The sequence below is a fragment of the Saccopteryx bilineata genome, chromosome 2 (genome assembly GCF_036850765.1).
Source record: "Saccopteryx bilineata isolate mSacBil1 chromosome 2, mSacBil1_pri_phased_curated, whole genome shotgun sequence".
Lineage (NCBI taxonomy): Eukaryota > Metazoa > Chordata > Mammalia > Chiroptera > Emballonuridae > Saccopteryx > Saccopteryx bilineata.
The window spans coordinates 112,292,791-112,319,704 of record NC_089491.1 but is presented as its reverse complement, the minus strand read 5'-3'; the positions used below and the strand labels follow the sequence as shown (position 1 = coordinate 112,319,704).

Here is a 26,914-nt window from a genome sequence, read left to right as displayed (position 1 = left end):
CACTTAAATTCCCTTACATCAGCACTGGACGTCTTGCCAACCCTTATTTCTATCATCCTAAATCAAACGCCATACTGCTCCCTTCTTGGTAGCCTTCACAATAAAACTGACGATATTCCACATAAGTAAACATAGCAAGAGCAATAGAAGTAATAGAAGTATGTTTTAAGCTTTACTAGGGGCTCAGGCTTAATGTGCACCTCCTTGTTAAATCCTTCCAACAATTCTTTGAGGTAGGTCTTATTGTTATTATTATTATCCCTTTTTTTATAGATGAGAGACTGAGTCTTAGAGACATTAAAATGCCAACAGTCACCCAGGGTAAACTGGGACTATAAATCTATTAAAAAAAATTTTATATTTTATTTATTTTTACAGAGACAGAGAAAGAGTCAGAGAGAAGGATAGATAGGGACAGACAGACAGGAACGGAGAGATATGAGAAGCATCAATCATTAGTTTTTTGTTGCGACACCTTAGTTGTTCATTGATTGCTTTCTCATATGTGCCTTGACCGTGGGACTACAGCAGACCGAGTAACCCCTTGCTCGAGCCAGCGACCTTGGGTCCAAGCTGGTGAGCCTTGCTCAAACCAGATGAGCTCGCGCTTAAGCTGGCAACCTCGGCGTCTCGAACCTGGGTCCTCTGCATCCCGGTCCGATGCTCTATCCACTGCGCTACCACCTGGTCAGGCAATCTATTAAAAATTTTAAAGTTTTTTTTAAATGTTTATTGTATTGATTTTAGAAAGAGAGAGAGAGAGAGAAGAAGAAGGGAGAGAGGGAGAGAGAGAGACAGGAACATTAATCTGCTCCTGTTTGTGCCCTGACTGGGGATTGAACCAGCAACCTCTGTGCTGCAGAACAGTGCTCTAATCAATGAGCTAAACAGTCCATTAAATTTGACAACAAATCAAAGGTTCTTACTTTCAATATACCAGTTATTCTGAAGAGGCCAGTCATCTGGGGTAACAAAACAAGTATGGAAAAGACCCTGGTTTGGATCCTGATTGTGTCACTCACTGTGTGTTTGGGGTAGGTTTCTTAACCTCTCTGTTTCCTCATCTGTAGAGGTCAGATAACAATAAGTAACTTAAAGGTTTATTGTGGGACTTAAAAGAGGTAAAACGCATGAAGCTTGTTACCCTAGTGTCTGGCACCAGGAATGGATCAATATTATCTCCTTCCTTTTCCCCATCCCATTGGTGCAGCCTTCATCCAAAGATGATGCGAGAGGACATTGTGTTAATTCCCCTGTCTGTACCCCAAGAAAAGTAGGTCACCTCAAGCTGCTAGCCAGATTGAATAATTTAAAAACAAAACCAAAATTTTCTACCCCAGGGAAGCACAGGCAGGTTGTCTCTACCAGACACTCTGCAAAAAGTGGGAGGGAGCTGTCGTTTTGTCCTGCACAGACATCAACCCTCCAGGCTGGTTAGTGACGCCTCACATGGACACTTTCAAACAGAGGACAGATACCCTATGTGACAGTCATTAAAGCTACCAATTCCCCCAACAAGATGGATTGACACACCATCTATTAAAAGCTAATGATTTTACCCTATAAATGTAAATGGCTTAAATGCTCCAGTCAAAAGACATAGGGTAGCTGAATGGATAAGCAAACAAGCTCATGTATGCTATCTACAGGGTACCTACCTCCAAAGGAAAAGACATTCACAGCCTACAAGTAAAGGGACAGAAAAAGATACTTCATGCAAAGGGGGGGGGAACTGGGATAGCAATACTTGTATTAGACAGAATAGGCTTTTAAAAGTATTGAGTTTCAGTTTTGGAAGATGAGAAAAGTTCTGGAAATGGATAGCGGTGATGGTGGCAAAACAATGTGAATGAACTTGATGCTAGTGAACTGTACACTTACAAATGGGTTAAAATGAGCCCGGCCTGTGGTGGCGCAGTGGATAATGTATCGACCTAGAATGCTGAGGTCTCACACTTGAAACTCAAGCCCGCTCAAGGCACATATGAGAAGCAACTATGCTTCCTGCGTCTTCCCCTCTGCCCACCCCCGCCCTTCTCTCTCTCTCTCCCTCTCTTTCCCCTTTCTAAAATCAATAAATAAAGTCTTTTTAAAAATGGTTAAAATGGTAAAGTTTCATGTTATGTTTATTTTTCTATGACTAAAAATAATAATAAAAATTAAAACACAAGCTTTCCCCACCATCTTTCCGTGCCACCACAATGGTGCGCATGACTGTCCTGGCTGATGCCCACAAGAGTATCGGCAATGCCGAAGAGAGAGCCGGCGCCAGGCTCTTATTAGGCAGTGCTGCAAAGTCATCGTCTGGTGTCTAACTGTGAAGATGAAGCTTGGTTGCATGGTGAATCTGAAATCACTGATGACCGCAGAACTGGGAAATGTGTCATGAACCTCGCCGGCAGATTAAACAAGTGTGGAGTAATCAGCCCCAGATTTGATGTGCAACTCAAAGATCTAGAAAAATGGCAGGACAACCTGCTTCTGTCCCTTCTGTTTCATTTCATTGTACTGACAACCTCAGTGGGCGTCAGGCACTGTGAAGAAGCAAGACAAAATCACACAGGAGGGAACATCCTGGGATTCATTTTCTAGGGGTATAATATATAGTTGCAAAGAAAGTGTCTCAATGGACAAAATAATTTAAAAACAATATTAACAAAAATTACAATATTTGCTACATTATTGGAATATAAAATATATTTAAGCCCAACCTAAAAAAGAAAAAAAAAAGATGATTTTAAACTCCTTACAGATATGATCTAGAACAGCAAATGTTTGCTTTCTGCTGGCCCAGAAAGTTTGGATAAATGAAAGGTGGCATAAAAGACTTGTATCCATACAGAAACGGAGTTGAGAAAGATCATATCTCCCAGTAAAATACTTAAAACAGTTGATATTTAATGCTTGGGCTTCAATTACTTGACTGTTTGCCTAACAGTAGGCTTTTTGCTTCACTTTGTTTTTTGTTGTTGTTTTTAACCCCTAGGATTTTAATGGAGCCTATAAAGCCAACTGTCTCAATTCTTAATATCCTTGCAGAAGTTTAAAAACAGTCAGGATTAACACCTGCTGAAATACGATATTGCTTCTTGGCTGCAGTACAGATTGCTTGTGAAATATACTAAGTGAACTTCAGGTAAGCAAAAGCAAACAGAAATGTCAGTCTATTCAAACCTCTTTCCCTGGCTGAGATGCATATTTAACTAAATTGATATATATATATAGCAGCACTCCACTGTATGAAGAATTATGGTTTCTTTTTGTGTGTGTATGTGTGAGACAGAGAGAGGGACAGATAAGGACAGACAGGAAGAAAGAGAGATGAGAAGCATCAATTCTTCGTTGTGGCTTCTTAGTCTCCTTAGTTGTTCATTGATTGCTTTCTCATTTGTGCCTTGACTGGGGGCTGCAGCAGAGTGAGTGACCACTTGCTCAAGTCAGCGACCTTGGGCTCGAGCCAGAGACTTTGGGCTTCAAGCCAGCGACCTTTGGGTTCAAGCCAGCAACCATGGGGTTATTTCTATGATCCCACGCTCAAGCCAGCAAGCCCGTGCTCAAGCTGGTGAGCCTGTGCTCAAACCAGTGACCTCAGGGTTTCGAACCTGGGTCCTCCATATCTCAGTTGGATGCTCTATCTATTGCATCACTACTTGATCAGGCTATGGTTTCTTTTTTTTTAAAAGTTTGCTAATAGAATGATGACCACAAAATGTGTGTATTTAACTCCGTTTCCAATGAGTACAATGTGTGTATTTAAATCAGTATTTAACTCAGTATTCAATGAGCACTCACTAGCCAGTTGCTACTTGGTAGTAATAATAGTAGTAGCTATCTCCTATGTACCAAGCACTAAAATATATTCATTTATATGCATTTATAGTTTCAAAACAAGGCCTATCCTTTGTAGCAAAAAATATCATTCCCATTTTACAGAAGAGAAAACAGGTTCAGTAAGGTATCAAGTCTGCTGTGTGGTAGAGTTGAGTACTGGCTCTAGGATTGTCTAATTCCAAAGCACACACTTGCAAGACCAGGCTATGCTGAGCAGGATTTAATTGGGAAATTAGCAAAGCTGTGTCAAGACCATGACCTCCAGAAACCTACCCTGTGTGACATCAACGGAGATCCAGTAGGCCGGGCACCTTGACCTCCTCATTCTCTCGTCTTCATGCCACCGCCATCTCTTCTCGTACCGACCCCAGAAATCTGGCCGATGGATGGAAACCATTGGGGAGTAGTGTTGTGAGTGCTGTGTGCAGAGTTTAGACACGGCCCTGAGTAACAACAGAGCATGTGTGTGTGCTTGGTCAAAGACGGAATGCCCTGGCATAAGGAGGGCTGGGAGTGGACGAAGCCAGGCAGGCATTTTCCTGTTTGCTAAATGGCTGATGCTGGTAAACCTAGGTCGTTCTTCTTTGAAGCTCTTCTGCTTCATTTACAGTTATGTCCTGGTCTTTAGTCAACAGGGACTTTGGGAGTCGGGTGTTCTGGGAATACTTTTGATCAGGCTTTTTCCCAGCCTTTCTTTGGAATGCCTTGCAATCCAGTTTGTAGCTCTGAGGGTGGTCCGATGTGCCCAATGGGACTCCGCCTGGTGTTGCTCAAAAGGATTCCCAGCACGGAACCTCAAAAATAGCTCAGGGCTAAACGAGACTTTGTTGAAATAATCTCTGTTTTTTTGCTTAAAAACACAAGTCTAGCCTAGTATTTGCAAGTCATCCATAAAGAATTATTTTGCTACTTACTTTTTAAATTACATGTCACTGTAGTGTACTAATCTGCTTGCTTTTTCTGGCCACTCTAGGAAATGGGACAGGTTAGTAGGATTCCTCTGTCTGTGTGAGGCACCCCTGAGCATCCCAGAAGAAACAGCAAAGGGACTTCGGTCTTGACAGTCAGACACCTGGGTCACTGGGTTTAGCACTCCCAAGTGAGAAGGGGAGGCAAATACTGCCCTCACTCCCTGGACGATCAGAGGACAGGGTAAGGAAGATGGACTGAGGCAGGGACCACTGAGGGAAAGGCAGCTGGGACAGGCTGTGTGGGCATTCACGCTGATGGACACTTCTGAATATCAATGTGTTGGGATCTCAAATGATGTCTGGCCCAAGCCAGAGACGCCTTTCAAAGTTCTTCAGTGGGTGATAGGGCTTCCTGAGATCCTGGAGTTGGGTCTTGGTTTTTCGATTTACACTGTCATCCTCCTTTCCTAGAAGGTCTAGACAGCTTATTAGATGCTTAGCGTTAACCCTTCAGTCAAAGCTGTTATCAGCCATGTCTTTTGCCAGGTCCTAGTCACAGCCATCTCAGCTTGTCCCTACAAGGCCTTTTAAGAGCCAGGCTTTCAAGTCTGGCTTTTTCAATGTGCATGGGACACCAAGAGACCAACAAGCTGTCTAGACCTTCTAAGGAAGGAAGTGAGGAGGCAATGGTGAGTGGTGGAGGGCTCAAACCAAAAACAACTGTCATTGCCGCCCAAGCCACAACAATCTCCATGATCAGAGGATCAGAGGTCTGGGGACATGCAGACTTCTTTTTTTTTTTTTTTACAGAGACAGAGAGTCAGAGAGAGGGATAGACAGGGACAAACAGACAGGAACGGAGAGATGAGAAGCATCAATCATTAGTTTTTCATTGCACGTTGCAACACCTTAGTTGTTCATTGATTGCTTTCTCATATGTGCCTTGACCATGGGCCTTCAGCAGACTGAGTAACCCCTTGCTCAAGCCAGCGACCTTGGGTCCAAGCTGGTGAGCTCTGCTCAAACCAGATGAGCCTGCGCCTGGCGACCTCGGGGCCTCGAACCTGGGTCCTCTGCATCCCAGTCCAATGCTCCACTGCGCCACCGCCTGGTCAGGCACATGCAGACTTCTTAACAATACTGGGATACCAACATGGACTGGGCCAGTGGGTGTCCCCTGTGCTTACTTCCTTCTTCAGGATCTCACATGTCCTCAGCCTTTTCCTGGCCGTGTGTGATTGATGCTCCAATGAACTCCTTTTCCATCTCCAGTTTCTCCCCTTTGCTGGCGATCTGCTGTCATGTTCGGACTCTGTATGCTCACAGCCAAGGAAGTGAGCACTGCTCCATTCCTGAAGTCCTGACCCTCTCAGCTGCCAGGCATCCATGAGAGAAGCCTCCCAGAAAGTACCTGTGAGCAGCGTCACGGGAAGTGGTCAGACATGCACTGAGAGCATGTGTGCGGTGCAGTGAGCAGGGGAGGCACAGACCATGGACAGGCTTCAGAGAAGAAGGTCCCATCCACACAGTGGGCAGATTGTCCAGAGGTCCAGTGCAGGGCCTGGGAGAGGTGAGGTTGCAGACGGAACACGGGGAGGGGACTGTGAGAGGACAGAGACACAACCCATGGACAGCTGCTCACTGCTGGGCACCATCATCACCTACTCCAGATGGCACAGAAAGAACCAACCAGAAATGTGAGCGCTTCCTCAGCACCCTTCAAGGTTATCTGTCCTTAATCTTCTTCTTGTAAGAGCTGGGGTTTGTATCTGCACTCAAAATCTCTTCCTTTTCTGTTTCCTGGATAACCTTGTTTTTCTTTTTTTTTTCTTTCTTTTTTTTAATTCTTTTTATATCTCTACCCTCTGTATTACTTCCACATCCTGTAGAAAGCTGACCCTCTAAGAAAAATGTCTTACACACATATACACACACACATACACATACAGCCATCTCAACCTACCTTCTCACCTACTTCACACACTTGAAAATTCCCTACCTCCTCCTAATGGGAGACAGACAAGCTCCTGATGACAAAGAGGAGCCTCTCACACCGAAGGAGCACCCTGGATTCTGCAGCCTCGTCTAAGCCTCACTCTGCAGACTCAGGGCCAGCGCTGAGTCAGGGCTCAGCAGGGTCTCCAAAGGTAACTGAAACACAAGTTGGGAGCAGAGGGCCTGTGCTTTCACACTGAGCCTCACACGCCTCTTGACCTGGTGGTGGCACTACTTCATTTCCCGGGGCCCTGAGGATTAGGCCTGAGTTTAGTAATCCCCAAGGAAGACGATGGAGCGGGAGGAAACGAATTTACCACTGGGTATCACAGTGATCTCATTGCCATCGAAGCACCCACCCGGGGCTGGGACACAGTCCAATGAGTGAGCAAGAAAGGAGGGGATGAAGGTAGGGAAGTGTCACTTCTGCCATGCCACAAATACCCATAAAATGCTTATTTTTATTTATTTTTCAATTGATTGCTTTTGAGAGAGAGAGAAACATTAGTTCATGGTTCCACTTATTTTTGCATTCATTGGTTTATTCTATTTTTTAAAAGGGGGAGAAACAAGAGGACAAGAAGAGCTTTAAAAATAAGTTAAAAAAAATTAAATTGAGGGGTAGTGAGAATGGAGCTCTTGCGTCTCCGCCTCCCCAGCTAGATTTTGGCTCCTTTCTGCTGTGTTCTGTGCAGGTGCCCTCACCCCACTGGGTGGGTAGCCCTCCACCAAGCCGTCTGTTTCACCATGACTCGTGTGTTTTCCTTGGCTGAAGCCAAGGGCTCAGCCTTGACAAGGTGGGGGGTCTCTGGGATGACAAGATGTTCTCATTAATTCCCTAGGAAGTGATGCTTCTCATTGCAGTTGGGAGACAAGCTCCCATGCCATTCCTTATAAAGGCATGTGTTTTGCTTGAATTAATGCTAAATAAAACTAGTCTTTATGTTTTCCCTTGAGCTACAACCCCATTATTCCATAAATAAAATAATGCTTTCCAAGTACACAGACGGCTTTGCAGGGTGGTCTGGGGAGACAATTGGCAGACCATGGGACGGTCTGTGACACCATGCTTTTCTCTGGAAAGTCACACTGGCCACACAGCTGCCCTGTGCAAGGCCACCAGACCCAGAGAAAGGTGAGGCCAACAATGCTTGGCCTCCCCCATTCCTGCTAACTCTAAGCGGCTGGACATCAGCTTCCCATGGAAGGAACAGGGCCTCTAGAGGCTCCCAGATATGAGCGATTGCCTTCTGATCTCAGGAACTTATTTAAATTCTGTAAGCTTCTATTTTATTTTACTTTTTCTTTCCTTTTTTTTCCTTTCTTTTTATTTTTTCTTCCTTCCTTTTCTTTTTTTTTTTAAAAGAGACAGAGAGAGAGTCAGAGAGAGGGATAGACAGGGACAGACAGACAGGACGAAGAGATGAAAAGCATCAATCATTAGTTTTTTTGTTGCGACACCTTAGTTGTTCATTGATTGCTTTCTCATATGTGCCTTGACCGCAGGCCTTCAGCAGATTGAGTAACCCCTTGCTCGAGCCAGAGACCTTGAGTCCAACCTGGTGAGCTTTTGCTTAAACCAGATGAGCCCGCGCTCAAGCTGGCAACCTCAGGGTCTCGAACCTGGGTTCTCGGCATCCCAGTCTAACACTCTATCTCCTGCGCCACTGCCTGGTCAGGCTAGTTTTTCTTTTTTAAGAAAAAGATTTTATTTATTAATTTTAGGGAGAGGCAAGAGAGAAAAAGGGGAGGAGCAGGAAGCATTAACTCATAGTAGTTGTTTCTGGTATGTGTCTTGACCCGGCAAGCCTGAGGTTTTGAACCGGCAACCTCAGCATTCCAGGTCAACACTTTATCCACTGCACCAACACAGGTTAGGCAACTTCTATTTTCTTATCAGGAAAAGGGAGATAACAATACATATCTCACAGCACTATTACAATATAGGACCTGTCATTAAGAACTGCTCATAAACAATAGTAACTATTATTGTTAAAATTTAAAAAAAAAATTTTTTTTTATAGAGAGAGAGAGAGAAGAGGGAGGAGCAGGAAGCATAAATTGCCATATGTGCCTTGACCAGGCAAGCCCAGGGTTTCAAACAGGCGACCTCAGCATCCCCAGGTCTACGCTTTATCCACTGTGCCACCACAGGTCAGGCCTTAAATTTTTGTTATTGCCTCAATCATTGTTCTCTTCAGATACATTATTGAAGTAAAACAGTACTCATTAAAGTGTTCAGGTAATAAAGGATTTAGCTTAAATAAATGTCCTGCCTAATATAATCTTTCAGAAGTACACATTGTTATTTCTGGCCACAGCATAGAAAGTCATTCTAGTTCATGTTAGAATACATTTGAACCTTGAACAGTGATTGGGTCCTTGGACCATTTGGCAGCTTTCATTCCTCTGGTTAGTAGTTTTCATTGTACAGTTGGGCTTTCACTGGATAGGTGTTGGAGGGAGTTGAGGTGAAAGTTAATTAAGCTGTCAAAACAAAAGCAAAAATGAAAGCAAACTAGAAATTATCATGTCTTGTTATAGTTTCCTTCTTTCTCTTAAAGGAAAGAGGCAGGGAAAAAAAACACAAGATAAAAGCAGATGGTTTTAAAAGATGACAGTGAGTTTTGCTGTCTGTGGCTACAGTGGATTGAAATAGAGGTCACAAGATGGGGGGCCCGACCAGACACTGGTGACAAGTTCTTCCTAGATTTTTACCTTAATAGACACAGGCTTCCCAGCATGGAAAGAGGTCTTTGGTGTTGTATTTAAATTTGCTAAATGAACTGAAGAGACCATTTTTGATCTATGGATATAAGCTATAAACCCCTTTTTTTCTCATCTTCTCTCAAATCCCAGTGAAGAGAGAGATGACATAAAAACTCCCTAAACTCTCTGGCCCTGTCAGCCTGGCGTGAGTAAGTCCCGGGTTCGATTTCAGGCCAGGGCACACAGGAGAAGCTCCCATCTGCTTCTCCACCCCTCCCCCTCTCCTTCCTCTCTATCTCTCTCTTCCCCTCCCGCAGCCGAGGCTCCATTGGAGCAGGGATGGCCCGGGCGCTGGGGATGGCTCCATGGCCTCTGCCTCAGGCGCTAGAGTGGCTCTGGTCACAACAGAGCGAGGCCCTGGATGGGCAGAGCGTCGCCCCCTGGTGGGCGTTCCTGGTAGATCCCGGTCGGGCGCATGCAGGAGTCTGTCTGACTGCCTCCTCGTTTCCAGCTTCAGAAAAAACAAAACAAAACAAACAAAACAAAAAAACTCCCTAAACTCTCTCTCTCTCTCTCTATCTCTATCTCATTTGGATATAAAGTACATACAGGGGGTCCTCGGGCTACACCAGTCTTGATATAAATACATTTCAAGTTTACGATGCTCACTTTCATTAAACACTTAAAAAAATTGAGAAGTGAGTGTTTCAGTTTACACCGTTTGCATCATACTTATGGACTACATGGGTGAATTAGTTTGGTTGTGTGTAGTGTACAGTACAGTATATTTACCTATGTCCTGTTTCTTTTTCTGTGTCTTAGTTGTGTTTTTATGTTCTAGATTACGATTTTACAACTGTGTTGGGATAGGTAAGTGACATAGGGTAGGGTGTGTTTCAACTTACACCAAAATTCAGGTTATGTCACTGTCATAGGGACGGAATATGTTGTAACCTGAGGACCCCCTGTATTGAGCATTAAATACTAAAAGAAGGTGCCAGGATAGGTTAATGATATTTACAGATTACATCTATTGGTCATCTACTACTATACAAAGTTCTTGCACATTTTTATTTTAATCATCAGAATAGCTCTATGGGACTTTTGTTTTTTTACTTTTTAACAAGCGAGCGAGAAAGAGACAGAGATAGGAAGGGAGAGAGATGAGAAGTATCAAATTGTAGTTGCGGCTGCTTAGTTGTTCATTGATTGCTTTTCAGACATGCCTTAACTGGAAGGCTCTAGCAAGCCAGTGACCCTTTGATTAAGACAGTGACCTTGGGTTTCAAAGCGAGTGACTATGGGGTTATGTCTATGACCCCATGCTGAAGCTGGCAACCCCATGCTCACGCTGGTGAGCCTGCGCTCACACCAGGTGAGCCCCACTCAAGCCGGCGACCTCTGGGTTTTGAACCTGGGTCCTCAGTGTCCCAGGTCGATCTTCTATCCACCGCGCCACCACCGATCAGGCAGGACATATTTTATTATTCCCATTTTATAAGAGAACTGAAGTCCAAAATGTTAGGTGACTTGTGCAAAGTCACCCCACTTAAAAGTCAAATCCAGGTCCTCCAAAGGCAAAGTCTTTACATTTTCCAAAGAAAGGCAACTGAGCTGAATCTAGAATAACTAAAAATTATAAAATATTATAATTGAAAGGGAACAATTGAAGATATTGTATATCTTTACTTTAAAGAAAAAAAGGAAACTAAAGTCCAGAGAGGCAAAATCATTTGCTTAGAATCACATAACTCACTTATCTTCCCCCTGCTTCCCCTGTCAGTTCCTTGAGAGGAAACTCTGGATTTTACTCCTATTTGGAGTCCTGCCACTGTGCTCTGCACATAATTTTTTTTAAAGGTAATGTCTACTTGAAATAAAAGTAATTTTAAATCTATTTTTAATTAAATATGCTAAGCAGGATCATGCTTATAAAGCATCAATAACAAAACCTGGAGAAATAAAACCAACTTTTGTGAGGTTGGTTGGCAATGGGGGAAGGTCACATGAGGAACCAGATCCAGGGACTTTGGCTGAAACCAACCACATCTATGACCTCCAAAAGAAATGGCCCAGGAGCATTTTGAAAAAATCTGTCAGCCAATGAAATTTTGCCACAACATATCAACCCAACTACCCTACCAATGCTATAAATTACCCCTGGGTGAGGGAATCTGCGTGACTTCCCTGGCCCCTGTCTTGCATACCAGTGAACCTCACCTGGGATGCGCTCTAAATAAAGCTTTTGCTTGCCCACACTTAGTGGTTATGGCCTTTTTTCTTCCTCAGCAGGGAATACCTTACATTTGGTGCTGAAACCCAGGAGGAGCTCAAGTCCGTGAGGATCGCTCCTCTCCCCTTCCCTTCCGAGGAAGACCAGGACTTCCTACCTCCCTCCCACTTCAGCACATAGTGCGTAAGTCCCCTGCCTCCAGCCTCCCTTCAGTTCTTTCTGCCTACGAGACTCACTGTCCGTAATCGCAGCTGCGTCAGGGACGTCCTACACTTTCCGAGTGCATGTGTGCCCATGGAGATTCTACTTGACCATCCAGTGGCCAGAGATTGAGTTGCAGGATGCCAATTCTCATCTCTGATCACTCCGAGGTTGAGCGTAGTCATGGGGGCACAGGAATCTAAATCTGGCTCAAAAACACCCCTGAGGTGCCTTATCCAGAATCTCTCAAACATTGATCCCTCCCTAAAGAAGAAGAAACTGATTTTCTTCTCCAGTGTGGCCGGGCCACAATATCCACTGGATGATCAAACCTTCTGAAGGGACTTTCGATTTTAACACCCTTACTGATTTACAGAACTATTGCAAAAAACTGGGAAATGGTCGGAGATCCCTTACATTCAGGGCCTCTAGTGTATGCGCTCCCGTCCTAATCTCTGTGCTGCCTGCTCTACAGCACAGGTCCTTTTAGCCAGAGAAACCTCAGCTAAACCCTCTGCTACTAATCTTTCCTCCTTCACCGACCCCTCCTATGGAACTCTCTTCCTTCCCCTTGCGCAGTGCCATTACTGCATGTCCTGTCCAAATCTCTTCCTAAAACTTCTTCTGTATCCTGCTTTGGTATCTCTATGTAAACCTGCAGAACACTACTTTACAACATTTGGGAACTTGTCCAGAATGCCGGTGTTCTACGTCACCGGATAGAGACACCCAAATCGGCTGGTCTTTCCAGAGGGTTGCCTGACCCCAGTGGAATCTCAAGAAAAGGCACCACCTGCAATGTTCCAGGGTTCCCATTTTCCTGTGGGGTTCAGACAACTCTTCGGCAGACACCTCTGGTCCCCAAATTCGACAATTTGGCAGAAAGATCAAGTAGTGTAAATTCTGACCTCCAGAGGTAAGTGAGGCAGATCTCTTACTTTGCTAAATTCTGTTTGGGACTAGTCAATTTGAATCTATTGAGTGGGGACATTTGGTGATGCTCTCAGGAAGAGACCTGAGTAGGGACTGAGTTAATCAGTCCTGTCTCGGACTTCCAGGGACACCTTTGTGCTGTCTGAGATCTCATTCTTTGCTTTTAATGTTTCTGTCTAAAACCCCTGAGTGATTGGTGTGTGAATGAGGATCTCTGGTTCCTGAGCCTAAGTTCCAGGAATGCGGCCTGTGAGCACCTGAGAGGCCCCTGATGGGGAACTGCTTCCTTTGTCTGTTGAACTGTGTGCCTAAAAGTCAAGTGTAGATGTAAATAGTAGATGGTCTGTTTTGTAAGTTCTCTTTGTTTGTCAGGAAAATCTCTGGTATAATTTCAATTGGAATAAGTAAAGCATGCTCATTTAAATTTCTTGATTTGTGTGATTGTATGTAAAGTCTTTGTTTAATGTCTAAACGTGTCTGTTTTTAAGGCCTGAATTAAGATCTTGCATGCAAAAAACTGGAAATTTCTGGCTTAAAACCAGAAGGCAAAAGCCAAGGGAAATTTTAAGGTTCTGAACCTTGAAGACTGACAGGGCCAAGGCAGGTGTTGGGTCCCCTCCAAGTTTCCCCTACTTTCCCCAGTTCTTTCATGTGGCGTGGTTGTTGTCTGGTGTGGGAGGCATGGGGTTCATGGGACAGACCCACTGCTTTAGCCATATGGTAGAAAATTGTAAGAGAGGGTTCTCAGGGAATTGTGGGTTTGCTGTGTCCCCAAGGAAATTGAAAACCTCATGTGGGCTAGAGCAGCCCACTGTTGGGAAGGCGAATTTGTGAAATTTGTATTTTTTTGGTTTGCTGCTTTTGTTGTGGGAAATGGCACTAAGCAGCTGCTTGAAGCAGGGCAGTTGGTTGCAGGTGGCAAATAGGATTGCATTTCTGCTTGGGAGGAGCCATTGTTTTGCTAATGGCTGCATGAAAAAGCAGCAGAAAAAAAGAAAAAAAATAAAATAAAAGGGGCAGGCTCCTCTCACAGCTCCCAGAGCCTGCTCCCCCTCTGACCTGAAACCCCAGGCACTCTGACCGATTCCCTTATATTGCCTTAATAGTGTAAAGCACTGTGGGCCAAGAAGAAGGTTAGCATCTTTTTTGTCTGCTGGCTAGTTACAAAATAGTGAGTGCATTTTCACCATTCCTTATTTTTCTCAGTAAATCAGTGGTTCATTGAGGATAGTAGTTTACAATCCTCTTATTGTAAATTGTACTAAAATTGTACTAATGATAAGGCATATAGAATTGTATAGTCTGCCAAATCCAAAGACTACCTCTTTGTACCAAGGATCCCTTGTCGTGTAAAAAGTATTTTCTATGTTAGAAATGTATTTGTTATTTCAAGAGCCTTTTGTTAATTCTTTTTTTTTATTTTCTATTTTTTAGCCCTCTGATGTTGAAATCTTAGTTTAAGAAATAATTTAAATCCTTTTTCCCAAGTAACCTATAGAAATTAGAAAACTCAGAATTCCCTTTACCAGGGAAGCCTCAAACTCTAATAGGACTGTTAGAATCTGTACTAAATATACACAGCCTTATTTAAGACAACCACAAGAAAATGCTTCTGGTTACCTAGCTTAAGTGAAATTCTAGCACCCAAGCAAGTAAGGAAATTTTAGACACTTTCCACCAATTTCTTTCAGCTAGAATCAAGGAAGATACTAAGGTAGTCAACTTAGCCTTTACATAACAATCAGCTCTAAAAATTAGAAAGAAAATGTATTGTAAGGTAGCATCATCAGCTACTAAGAATGAATAAATGAATAAAACTAAGCATTTCAGAAGGGACATTGCTCCTCTCTCAATCACATAACTCTGTGTGGCCCCTAAGATGGCTGGTTAGTCAAAGACAGGTAAGATTCCTGAAAGCAGGGACAACCTAAGACAGGCCAGTAGAAGAGGGGCCATCAGGAGAAGGCTTAAGAACTAAAAAGGTGAAGCTCAAACCCTCACCCCAATAATGCAGGAACCTGCTCCCCTGAAATGGTGGCCTTCATCCATCATCCAGGGCACCAAAACAGGGGGACTCTGCTCCGCTTCCCCACTCATCAACTGAGGGGGCACTTAACGGGCCGAGATTGGCAAATCGACTTCACTCACATGCCCCCTCACAAAAAAAACTCTGTTATCTCTTCACTTTTGTTGATACATTTCAGTATGGATAAAAGCCTTTCCCACCTCTCAAGAGACGGCAGACACCGTTGCCTCCATTCTCGTTGAAAACATCATCCCGTGGTTTGGACTGCCAACTGCCATTCAGTCAGCGGCTCAGCCTTCACTGCCCAAATAGTCCAGCAGGTTGCCACCTCTTTCAACATTACCTGGAGACTCCACATACCCTATCACCCTCAGTCGTCGGGTAAGGTGGAGAGGGCTAATGGCATCCTGAAGGGCCAGCTAACCAAACTTTGCATCAAGACCAGACTCTCCTGGCCAAACCTCCTCCCCCTGGCACTCACCAGAATCAGAGCAACCTTGTGAAACCCCACTGGACTCAGCCCCTATGAGCTGGTTTACAGTAGACCATTCCTAATTAATCACAACTTACCTATTAACCCCCTTCCTCTTACCATGTACCTCCCCTTTCTGTCTTTACTTCTCCATCTTCTCAGGGAACACGTGGACTGGACCCTTCCTCCCATAGGGGGTCAAGATGAAGCTCATCCAGCAGTCCCTTTCCAGCCAGGAGACAGGGTTCTTCTGAGGGAGCTCCAGCCCGGCTCCCTACAGCCTGAGTGGATGGGACCCCATACGGTAATACTGACTACTCCTACCGCAACCAAGCTCCTAGGGCAAACACCTTGGTACCATGTCTCTTGCCTCAAGCTTGCCCCCATGCAGGACTGCTAGCAGTCAGAACCACTGGGCCCCACCCATTTCCAGCTCACCAAAAGGTTGGGCCCTGCAGATCCTCCTGTTACTCCTGTCCCTCCCACCAGGAACCTGCCATCAGAGTGAGTTAAAGCAGGGAGCAAGGCTGTTACTATATCAATGAGACTGGCCTGATGGAAGAAAACATCAATATTCTCAACCGGCTGCAAGAGAAACTGCGCAAGGATCTCTCTTTCTACAACCCGATTAACTCCTGGTGGCAGTCACCCATCCTCACCTGGACTGCCCCTATCCTAGGTCCTCTTCTAATTATCAACATATTACTCATACTTGCTCCTCCTTTTTCTTAGACTCTTACAGGGCCGCATCTGCGAGGTTTCTCGAGTCATGGTCAACCAGATGCTCCTACGCCTATATACACAACTCCCCTCAGAGCCACCACCTTCCGACCTCCCTTCTCCACGATGCCCCTAACAAGCAGGAAGTAGCCAGACAAATAGCGGTGCCCCTATCTAACATAAAAGGTAGGAATGTGAGGTTGGTTGGCAATGGGGGAAGGTCACATGAGGAACCAGGACCGGGGACTTTGGCCAAAACCACCCACATCCATGACCACCAAAAGAAATGGCCCAGGACCATTTTGAAAAAATCTGTCAGCCAATGAAATTTTGCCATGACATATCAACCTGACCACCCTACCAACACTATAAATTACCCCCCCCCCCTCCAGGGAATCTGTACGATTTGTCTTGTGAACCAGTGAACCTGGCCCGGGAGTCACTCTAAATAAAGCTTTTGCTTGCCCACACTTGGTGGCTACGTCCTTCTTTCTTCCTCGGTAGGAAATACCTTACAATTTTTACATAGGTGTCTGCATTTCTCAATTCTTGTTTTAAAGTATTTATTGTTTTATATATGTGAATTAGCAACGAGGTTTGTTAAGGTAAATTGTTAATAAAGCATTATCTTTTTTTTTTACAGAGAAAAATGTTTTAAAAAAACATGAAAAGTTTGGCCACAGTGCCCCAAAACTATCTGCCACACCCCATCACCAACCTTTGGCTGCCTGTTTCATTATTATGCCTATCCTCACTGAACAATGATTGTGAACTAGGTACCAGGCTCAGTGGTTTCTGGACCTTGCCTGAATTAGTCTCTATTATCAGTCTTGTGGAGACCTATGGTTCCCTCCACCACTTTTTGTGGAGTTAGAATCTAGATGGAAATATTCTAATGAAAGTCAGTTTTTAAATGGAAGCCTAGTTACTGAAAATGTTTCTCAAGAGATTTGAGCCTACAGAAAATTTACAGTTTTGCTTTATTCTGTTTATTTCCTTTTTCAAAGACTCATTTAGAGGGTAAACAAAGTCTTAAAGAGAGAAAAAAAGCTTAATTATTTATTTCCCTGTTGCTCTAAAATAATCTCCATTTGAAAAAACAAAGTGTTCTTAATCACTAGTTAGAAACAAACCAAATGAGTGTGAATTGAGGAAGTCTTTATAGAAATCACTTCCTTCCTCCCACTCTTCCCTTACTTTTTTTTTTAAAGCTTATTTATTGAATTTAGATGAAAAGAGGAAGGGAACATCAATTTATTGTTCCACTCATTTATGCACTCATTGGTTGATTCTTGTGTGTGTCCTGATCTGGGATCAAACCCACAACCTTGGTGTGTCAGGACAACGCTCAAACCAACTGAGGCACCCTGCTAGAACCCTCAGCCCCTATTTTTCTTTTCCTTTTTTTTTTTTTTTGCAAGTTCTCTTCACTTCGAAGGCCTGCCTGGACTGCCCACCCACAGACACACACTGTGCCTATCAGGATGGAATCACCTTGTCCACCTTTAAAACTCACACCCTTGTATTTCATACCTGATTCTTTCCATATGTCTAATTCACAACACTTTGTCTCTCATCCATGTTCTATTTGTCAATTTCTGTGCAATAAGTTTGAAGTGAGAATATTCATTTGTATGTCAAGTTAAATGCATTCAAATAAGAGGGATACCTTGCTTAGCACACGGACATTGTCATAAATTTGTTTAGGGGCCCCCGAGAAGCAGCCAATCCCACAGGAGCTGCTCTTGTGAACCTATTTTACGCAGTCACTTGGTTCCACTGCGTATTGTTGTTTAAAGCCACATTGAAATCAAAGTGTTTTCCCAGGCTTTCCGAGTGCCCAGGTCAAGAATGCTGACAATCTGCTGTCGGAGAGAGGCTGTCAGCATCACCCCCTATCAAGCACTCCCAGTCATCACTCGCAGAAGAACAAGCAGGCAACCCGCTGCCTTGTGACAAGTGCTGTGACTCCGGAGGGAGCCAAGTGCTATGAATGAAGCCCTGTAAAAGGTCATTTTATGTAAGAGGAAATAATGGCGTCACCCAGGGGGCATACATAATTTTGAATTAAAAACCTGTTCACTGGATGCTGGAGTACATGTACTTACTAAGGATCCCTCTCCTCTCCCCTCTCCTCCATCCTCTCATTAAAAGGCATGAGTCCTGAGATCTCCACATTACTTAACTTTGGGTATTGAATGCCCTAGGTAGGTTATAAACTGCTATTTCTGATTGAATTTTGAGCTTTGTGGATTGCATTCACTTAGCTCTCTGGAAGGGAAGCAACAGATTTGACCACCCCGCCTTTTGGATTTTCTGTTTGCCAGGGGATGCACTACCCTCGACACACCCTCTTCGGGGGAATATTTCTCCCGACACCTACACAGAGAGGTGAGAAAAGCCAGTCAGCTACCTCCTTAAGCAACTGTATAAACATTCAAATCACTTCAACATTTTTCAGCTCCAGAGATAATTCTAAGACCTTGGGGTGGGGGTGAGGGAGTCAGCCAGTAACACTGGAAACATTCCATGGATATTTTAGGAGTCATGTGATAAATTCCAAACAGCTTTTTAACTCAGTTTCTAAATAAATAACTTTCAATTAATGTTTGAAAAAGAATATATTGTAAGAACTATATTTTAAAATATGCTTGTTTCAAAGTATTCATCTGCTTTCTTTTGTGAATTTTCCCCTTGCTTAAGTTTTTTTAAAAATTGATTTTTTGAGAGAGAGAAGTGGGGAGAGACAGAGAGAGAAAGAGAGAGAGAGAGAGAGAAAGAAACATTGATTTATTGTTCCATTTGTTCATGCATTTATTGTTGATTCTTGTATGTACCCTGACAATGCTGTAACCTACTTAGCTACCCAGCCAGGATGCTTAAGGTTTTTTGTTAAGCCACATAGATAATATTTGGAGGGTCTATGTCAGAACTCAATTTTGAAAACTGTAGAGTTAAAGTTTGTTTTTAATATTTATAACACCCTTAAGACAGTTTATGTAACTTAAATTAAAATTTATATTTTTTTTCTGTAGGGGGTGTGATGTCTAAAAGCTTTAAATGATTATTTGCAAGAATGACAACACCTTGAATTTACTTAAATTATCTTCCAGGTTGTACAAAGAAGAGGTACAATGGAAAGAGCACTAATTAATAACCAAGGGACCCGCGTTTGGTTTACAATCCTGTCTTTGACTAATTGGCTGTGACTATGGGCAGCTCACCAGCCCCTCCTGGGTTCATTTTCTTCCTCTGCAAAAAGAGGAAGAATGAATGAAATTTTTTCTTAACTCCTAAAATTTTATTTTCAGCTCTGGTCTCAATCTCACCATTTATACAGACAGTAGAGAGGTACTATTGCTCTGGTCTCAATCTCACCATTTATATAGACAGTAGAGAGGTACTATTGCTCTGGTCTCAATCTCATCATTTATACAGACAGTGGAGAGGTACTATTGCTCTGGTCTCAATCTCACCATTTATACAGACAGTAGAGAGGTACTATTGCTCTGGTCTCAATCTCATCATTTATACAGACAGTAGAGAGGTACTATTGCTCTGGTCTCAATCTCACCATTTATACAGACAGTGGAGAGGTACTATTGCTCTGGTCTCAATCTCACCATTTATACAGACAGTGGAGAGGTACTATTGCTCTGGTCTCAATCTCACCATTTATACAGACAGTGGAGAGGTACTATTGCTCTGGTCTCAATCTCACCATTTATACAGACAGTGGAGAGGTACTATTGCTCTGGTCTCAATCTCACCATTTATACAGACAGTAGAGAGGTACTATTGCTTGCCATTTTATAGAAGGCCGATAAAACCAGGGCCCCCCGCTGGAGACAGCCGTGCAGCTCAGGGTTTCTTTTTTTCCTGTTGCTGCATGTGCCCTGACCAGGGGTAGGACCGGCAAGCTGCTCAGGTTTTCTAGTAGCTACCTGGCACTTTTTACAGGCACAAGGAATTTAATTCAAACCTCTGGCAATAATTACTATTATTCTATTGCGAACCAGCGCACTGTGGCAAGAATCAGGTTCACCCTCACACTGGCAACCACAACTCATATACTGACAGCTACCTCCGGTGTCTTCTTTGCTGTCAGAAACTGAGAGAGTAAGTTACTATTTCATTCTCTCTCTGAGAATGGGGCCATTCCCTCCAGTGGCGGTATTGAAACAGGGCAACAGGCAATGACAAAGGGACCTGGCACCATCACAGACAATGCTTTGTAAAAGGGTTTTAAGCAGCCTGGGCTGAACTGTCAAAGCAGATGCTTGAGGCTCTGGGGAAGCCAGCTCTGCCCAGTACTTTCAAAACCTTCAGATGTCAGGTTCTGCAGCAAAGGACTAGCTACCTCACCTTCATGAGCTATAAAATTTACTAGCAAGAGAAGTGAATATATAAACACACACACACACACACACACACAAATGTATGTATTCAGGGTTACTTGGAGGGATCATTAAAGGCAGGTCTATGTTTACAAAGTGTAGCCAAGCTTTATAGAAATAAACATTTCTTCAGCAGCTAAATAGTAGAAAGAGAATATGCCTAAAACGATTTCAAGTTTGGCTTCTTTGACTGTGATTAGTCACAAAGCCAGGCTGCTCTTTTGAGATGATGAGTCAGCCCTGAGGGAGTAAGTAAGCCCCACCGCTCGGTACAATTTCCTGCAGCCAAGTACAAAATACTTGTAAAATAACTGGACTGTTGGCTTAGCAGGAACTGAACTGTATATGAGCTATTAGCTTTAAGAGAAAACCAGTGCAGGACAGGGGCATAATTAAAACTTTGAAAGGCCTCAAGAGTCATTTCCTATTTCTTTCTGTACAATAGTTGAATACTCTGTCAGTTATTTGGGAAGCCCAGGATGTCTGGTCTTAAGGGCCTGCGGTACATGTTTGCTCATTCAGTTAGAACGAACTCTGGCAGGTTTAGAGAGTCTACAACATAACCACATCGACTACTTTTTCAAATTTTCATTTCCAGAGTTCAACTAAAACATCAGATGCTTCAGGTTAATGCCTGGGCAGGGAACTAGCCACTCCCACATCTACCACATCTCAGCAGTTAATTCCAAGTTTGCATCGAGGTGTAGCACAGGGTCCTCTCTGTCCTCACGTTATAAAAATTCCTTCAAGATAGAACATAAAATCAGATTCAGAATAGCTCTCAGACCCAGGAGACCTGTCTACATCATCAGTTCACTCCAGGTCATGCAAATCTCTGAAGTCCTCTGGCCCCACCAACACCATCTCTGATACCAGACTCACTTTGTAGGCAGGTAAGGCCAGGGCCCTAGAACACCCACCTTATGGCATTTGCCTTTCTGTGTGGTGAGGGTTTCCAACAACAAGATCTTTGAGAAAGAAACAAAGCGAAGAACAGCTTGATAAATAGATTCACACGATCAGTGAGTTGACTATTCAGGTTTTCCTGTGTCAATAATTCTGGACAGTTGCAATGTTGTGTTCCTATGATTCCTTCCACTTTAATCTGAGGTTAGCTCAAGTGCTACAAAAAAAGTAGGAATTACTTAATGCTACTTTTAGTTGTAATAATATCCTGTTGTTAAACCTAAATTGTTTGGAATAAAATACACATCATGTGTATTATATGCACACATAATATTCATATAGATATAATAGAAATATAATTTATAATGTTCTCTAAATAATAATAATATTTTCATTTACTACAAATAAATTGGTTAAATAGTCACTCTGAGACTTTCATATATGTAAGTTTCATGCTACTTCATAGCATATCCATAATAACTCCTCAAGGGCAGGCCTATTATTTCCACTTACAACTGAGCAGCATAAGGCCCAGAGAGATTAAATGAACTGCCTAATGCCACCAGATTAATCCAAGTCAGAAATAGAATCCAAGTCTATCAATGTAATGTATTTATGAAGGTAATTATTATAGCAGTATTGATAACAGCATAAACACAAACTCACTAGGTGACAATAGAAAATGAATGAAATAATACATCAGTTCAGTAGGATATTATGGTGTCAGTAAAATTATGACATTAGAGAGTAATAACGAAGATGATAGGTACCATGTACTAAATGCTTACTTTGTGACAGGAAGAGCAACAGCCCTTTATATGAACTATCTGATTTTGGGTTCACAGCTCCATGAGACAGGTGTGATTACTGTCTGCATATTGCATGTGGAAACTGAGGCTAAAATAAATTAAATCACTTGCCCAAGAGAACTCGGCCCTAAAGAACAAGAGTACCTGACTCTAAGTAGGGTTTCTCAGCCTTAGCACTGTTGACATGTTAGACTGGATAATTCTTTGTTGGGGGGGACTGTCCTGTGCATTGGAGGATATTTAGGTGCATCTCTGACCTGTATCACCAACTGTAAAAATGAAAACTGTCTCCAACGTGTCAAATGTCTCCAGAGGGAAAAAATTGCTCCAGGTTGAAAGCCATACTCTAAGCATAGACTTAACCATTGTGCTTTCATTCTTCCTTCCAACAACACCTTCCTACAGAAATATGCTTTCCTTTGGAAACATATATTTTTCCAGCAGTCATACACAAGATTCCCTGAGAAACAGGTTCTGAGCCTCTGAGATTTGACGGCAGGAAAAAGGAGAAAGAACAGTGTTTTTGAGAACCTCCCCTGTCAGGAAGCAAGGAGAACAGACCTGGGCAGAGGAAGAGTTGAACTGCCCTCTCGTTATTGAACCAGGCCTCTGTCAGTTCCAGCAAGAGCTCTGGAGTGGGGAGGTTCTTTATAGTTGTCCTGGTTGAGACAACAGGGCCTGGTCTTTATTCACCCGCTCACTGGATGTGTGTTACCCGCAGGGAATGTGTCCTAAAACAATGCGGTTCTCTCTGAGACAAGGCTGAGGACAGTTTTGAGAAAAGGACTCACCAAGAACCTGACTGCCACCAACACTTACATAGGGGGGACAGAGTGCCTTCTCTCTCTCTATGTTACATACATTTACATATATATAAAGTTATAATGAAACAATCAAAATATCAAATTAGTTTATAACTCAAAATACATATGTATATGAACCCAGATTAGAAAATAATAAGCAAATGAAAACAGAAGTGCTATAAATAATGTCTTATCTCTTTTTTCAAAGCTAAAAGCAAAGATTGTTACATGGTGTTCTTACCATTTAAAAGAAGTGCTGAGATCTCAGAAAAATATAATTCATGGCTTTGAAACACCATATATGATATACTCATATGGCTATGATTCCCAAGCCAGCTTATGTGTTCTAAAATACAGGGAACTTCTAAGCACTCTTATATGTCCTAACTTATTAAATCATATCAATAACCTTAAGGTAAATACCTTTATTAACTAGATGTTATGGAGAAGGAAATTGAGTTTCCATGAGGCTATATAACTCGAGCTCTACATGGCTAGTAAGCTGTAGACCTGGGATATGAACCCATGTACTAATGGCTAGCTGTTACTAACCAGGCTTTGTCACCTACTGCATACCTTTATTTTACACAGTCCCCGTGAAGTCTCCTTGCAATGGCAGTAATTTGTCTTTTCAGATTTCACTTCTTCTTTTAAAAAAAAATCCTGCTTAAAACAGTAAAGTAGGCCCTGGCTGGTTGGCTCAGTGGTAGAGCGTCGGCCTGGCGTGCGGAAGTCCCGGGTTCGATTCCCGGCTAGGGCACACAGGAGAGGTGCCCATCTGCTTCTCCACCCCTCCCCCCCTCCTTCCTCTCTGTCTCTCTCTTCCCCTCCCGCAGCCAAGGCTCCATTGGAGCAAAAGATGGCCCGGGTGCTGGGGATGGCTCCTTGGCCTCTGCCCCAGGGGCTACAGTGGCTCTGGTCGTGACAGAGCGACGCCCCGGATGGGCAGAGCATTGCCCCCTGGTGGGTATGCCAGGTGGATCCTGGTCGGGCGCATGCAGGAGTCTGTCTGACTGCCTCCCCGTTTCCAGCTTCAGAAAAATAAAATTAAAAAAAAGTAAAAAAAAAACAGTAAAGTAATAAAATTGTCAATGTAAAACTATGCTAAGGGTAAAAAAATGCCTTCATACTTTCTATTTTAAAGTCTTGATAAAGCGTCGACCTGGAAATGCTGAGGTCGCCGGTTCGAAACCCTGGGCTTGCCTGGTCAAGGCACATATGGGAGTTGATGCTTCCATCTCCTCCCCCCCTTCTATCTCTCCGTCTCTCCTCTCTCTGTCTCTCTCTGTCTCTCCCTCTCCTCTCTAAAATGAATAAATAAAAAAATAGAAAAAAAAAGATTTAAAAAATAAATAAATAAATAAATAAAAAAAAAAAAAAAAAAAAAAAGTCTTGAGATTCAAAGATTTGAAATGCCAATGAGGATTATAAGAGTAAAGTTATGCTATTTTCCTTTAAAGAATCAAATCTCTCTTCACTCTTAACATGAAACAGGAAGCCATACAGACACCTGTTTGAAGAATGATTCTCTTAGAGCCAGGGCCGGTAGCGGGATTCAGCTGGTTTGCACTGGTTCGGCAGAACCGATACCTAATTTTTTGTTGAGTTTGGCGAACCAGTTGTTAAAATGGCACTTGTAATTGGGATTCTAAGTTGAGGTTTTTCAAAGATGAACATAATATGTTCAGAGAAGAGAAGTCACTTGTTTCTAATATATCAAACACAATGACTATCAGTCTAGTCGGCCTGCCTCAAGGAATGGGATCCTACTCCTACAGTGAAATATGGTGAAGGATAAATCACACAGCTGATGAAGCTCGGATAAAAGCGAAGAAAATTGTAAGTGAGGACACCAATCAAGAAGAAATATGGAAATATCTTCAATAACAGTTTTATTGTTTTTTGTCAGGTATTATTTAATATTTTCATTAATATTTTAAAAAACTTTTTCATAACAGTCTAGTTTTGTGTACCTCTTTTATTGTTCTTATTTAAGTATTACATGCACAAAATAATGAACTACCTTTTGATACATCATTTATATTTAAAACGGTCATTAGGGCAGAGAACCGGCTGTTAAATTATTTGAATCCCACCACTGGCCAAGGCTTTACCCTCTCAGAGACCCAGAAAGACTAAGATGTCCCTGGGACCTGAGAAGGAATTGCCTTTGAATCAGTTGCTAGGAACCTGCTTCTCCTCCTCTGGGGCATTATGGAAAATTCAGCTCAAGTTCATTAGCATTCTGAATTATTTCACCAAAGGATCTGAGTGAATTTTTATATGCTATATTCAAAATGCCCAGGTAATATTTTTGTCTGTTTTTTTAAATGTTTATTTTATTGATTTTAGAGAAAGGAAGGAAGAGAGAGAGAGAGACAGGAACATTAAGCCCTGACTGGGGATTGAACTGGCAACCTCTGAACTTCGGGACAGCTAAGGCAAGGGTAGTGTTTTTAAAAGTAAATTTCCAACCTCAAAAGTGGTCTTTTTCAGCCCTGGCCGGTTGGCTCAGCGGTAGAGTGTCGGCCTGGCGTGCAGGAGTCCCGGGTTCGATTCCCGGCCAGGGCACACAGGAGAAGCGCCCATCTGCTTCTCCACCCCTCCCCCTCTCCTCTCCGTCTCTCTTACCCTCCCGCAGCTGAGGCTCCATTGGAGCAAAGATGGCCCAGGCGCTGAGGATGGCTCTGTGGCCTCTGCCTCAGGTGCTAGAATGGCTCTGGATGCAACAGAGAGACGCCCGAGGGGCAGAGCATTGCCCCCTGGTGGGCATGCCGGATGGATCCTGGTCGGGCGTATGCGGGAGTCTATCTGACTGCCTCCCCATTTCCAGCTTCAGAAAAATGAAAAAAAAAAAAAAAAGTGGTCTTTTTCTTTCCAAATTGGTGATGGGCTTTACAACAGACCGTCCATTAGGACCTTTCTCCCACAGGAATGCGGAGTGTCCATGCTCCCTGAACAAAGCCTTCAAAAGGTCCACAGATTGGTCATCTCAGTTGATACTTTATTTGAAATGGAATGCATTTTAAAATCTGAAAAATAAATCACATCTCCCCAAATCATTTAAGAGACATATTTATACAAATTATGACCACACTTAAGTTCATGAATGTGATATTAAAGTATTTGGTGCATGGTGATACTTGTTTTTCAGAAGCTGGCATTTGCATATTCTGAAACTAAGCAGAAGCCAACAGTGGAATGTAACAAAATCATTTTATCTTTCTTCTCAAAATAAACACAGTGATTTGGAAGGACCATCTATTGTTAAAATCCACTTCCTCACTCCCCAGGTGATCACCAGCAGGCCAGCTTCAGAGGAGATAGGCGCAGGCTTGTACACAGATGCTTCAAATGACCCAGAGTCCTCCTCCTTCACTGGGGCGATAACGCCCTTTCTAAGAAGACCCTGTTGGACCCAGTTGGAAGATGTCCTGCCAACAAAGTGGCAGATCACTTTGTCATCCAATGTTATGCAGAGCTAGATTTACAACAACACGTAGATTATAAATGTCACCCTTCAAATTGTGTCCAGACTTTAGAAACTTTAAAACCCATTCAACACAATTTCACAACCCAACACAATTCCACAATTAATACATCTTAGGCTGCTTTAGGTAAACCGGTATATTTCTCTTGAATGAATCACTGATGGATTCAATATCAAGCTCTATTATTTCCAAATTTAAATTTTCTTCTGCTGAGGGCATCTCATTGGTAAAGCAAAAAAGAAGTTTGACATTTACATAAAAAGAGACAGAATGAATGCTCACAGGCCCGTCTCCATCCTTCGAAGCTCTGTGTTCTGAGATTGCTCTCCTTTTCAAACCTGCCGTTGAACATGACATTGCAAACACTTGAAGGCAAGCTAAAACCAAGTCACATTCCCCGGGGACAGAACAAGTCATGTGTTTGAACTCCCACACTGGCAACAAACTAGTATCATTTAAAATTAAAAAAAAAGAAAT

At 42.9% G+C, this 26,914-nt stretch overlaps 1 pseudogene; it reads left to right on the top strand.

Moving 5' to 3' along the window:
- Positions 1-2,201: 2,201 nt before the first annotated feature.
- LOC136322914 (small ribosomal subunit protein uS8-like) lies at positions 2,202-2,592 on the top strand (annotated as a pseudogene).
- The last annotated feature ends 24,322 nt before the right edge of the window (positions 2,593-26,914 follow it).